The sequence below is a fragment of the Galeopterus variegatus genome, unplaced genomic scaffold (genome assembly GCF_000696425.1).
Source record: "Galeopterus variegatus unplaced genomic scaffold, G_variegatus-3.0.2 Scaffold358, whole genome shotgun sequence".
Lineage (NCBI taxonomy): Eukaryota > Metazoa > Chordata > Mammalia > Dermoptera > Cynocephalidae > Galeopterus > Galeopterus variegatus.
The window spans coordinates 462,814-464,719 of record NW_007726469.1 but is presented as its reverse complement, the minus strand read 5'-3'; positions in this window follow the sequence as shown (position 1 = coordinate 464,719).

Sequence of the window (1,906 nt, the reverse complement as noted above, 5' to 3'; positions counted from 1 at the left end):
GAACCCGCGGCGGGAGCGTTGCTGTGCTCCCAGCACCGCACTCTCCCAAGTGCGCCACAGGCTCGGCCCAAGATATATGTAATATTTTGTGACATTGCCTAGATCCTGGCAGATAATACTTGCTCAAAAAATATCAGCTATACCTGTCCCTATACTGTAATACCTGTCCTGTGTACTTTACAGGGTTGCTCTGTGGGTCAAGTAAGACCACGTGTGAGAAAAGGACTTTCTTTTAAAGCATATCATCAGCATTAAGTCAAACTCCACAGTTGCTAAGTACAAACACCTATTATTTTTAAGCGTTTAGCTGTTTCTATTGATGGGATTGTCAAGAATGTTTCTGAAAGTACCAGTCTAAGAGTGTAGGCTTTGGGAATGTGCCACTAGTCTATAAATAGCAACCAATGGAAAGAAATAGCCAGTAATGTGCTAACAATGAATTTATTTTTAGTGAAGATTCCAAGCTTGGTTCATAAGATATAGAAATAGGAATATCAACTGTTGCACAATAGATATACCTTAATATATAATAACAATCTATTCTCAGGGGTGCTTATTTTAACCTAGGTAATATAATTTTGTTCAATATTTCAACTTTCCAAGAGCTGGAAATGGCTTTAGGCAGTAAAGAAGGAACCATAATTATTCTCCCACTGCCTAAATCTTTCCGTCCACTTGAGCCAGTTCAGTTTCCTAATAGCTCAAAACAGACGGTCCAAACCAGAACTTTCCCTGCTGTAAATACCTGTTCTGAAGGGGCAGGCTTAAGCGTCTATTGGGTCTGATTTGAAATGTGCATATATAAAGTCTAACAGAATGGGTATGTATGCTGGTGGGTAGATGTGCTCACCTATCTCCCTATTTACCTAGTCAAGATGAACCATCCATTTTCATCACAAATCAGGGTAAAACCACTCCATGTTCTTGCATCTGGCTTTCAAATTACGAGGGTACTTCAAAAAATTTATGGAAAGATTCATATTATGCCTCAATTCTACTTTTCTATGAACTTTTTGAAGTCCCCTGGTAATGTTAGGGATCATCATTCATAGGAAGAGCAGAAAGGCACACATCCATGTTCCTCAGACCAAGTCCTTCAGTTCCTGGGGTCAAGTCGGACATCNAAAAAAAAAAAAAGAAAGAAAATAGTGTTACAGCTGAGCTACTCTAATAACTTGCCAGTAATAACTAAACTGATTTAATAGGAAATGAAGGCATAAGAAAAATTTGCACCAACTAAACCTGTTAGTCTCAATCTTTATAACACATATTCATTCTATTGCTGGAATTGAAGTGGCTCAAGATTGGTAGCTGTACACTTTTAGATTTTATAAGTTGTTTGTATTACTCAGGACTATTTCAAAAATAAGTAGCAGAAACCCTATTCAAACTAGGGCTTAAGCCAAAGAGGGAATCTATTAATCTGTGTGATTGGGAAGTCTAAAGAGTAGATCTAGCTTTAGGCACAGCTATATCCAAGAGTTCAAATAATATCATTAAGACCCGGTTTCTTTTTCTCACCATCTCTGAGTTTACTTTCCTCTGTGATTATTTTCACACAAGTGTTTCCCACATTAAAGCAAGGTGGCTGCTGGAAGACTTGAATGACATTGTCTTTACAGATTCTAATCCCATTGAAAGAGAGAGCATCTTTCCCAAGAATGCCAGTAAAAGTCTCAATCAAGACTGATTAGTCCTGCTCTGATCAGGTGCCCATCCCTGATTAAATCACTGTGACTACAAAGAGGAAGCAGTCTGATTGGCCAAACCTGAGTCATTTGCCCATGCTGGGCTTGAAAGGGAAGAGGAGCAGGAAGGAAGGCCAACTTTGTCCAAATGACTTGGACTGAACAAAATTATTCTACAGCAGGGTAGAAAAGCTCGTCAAAATTTTAAGTACAGGGCC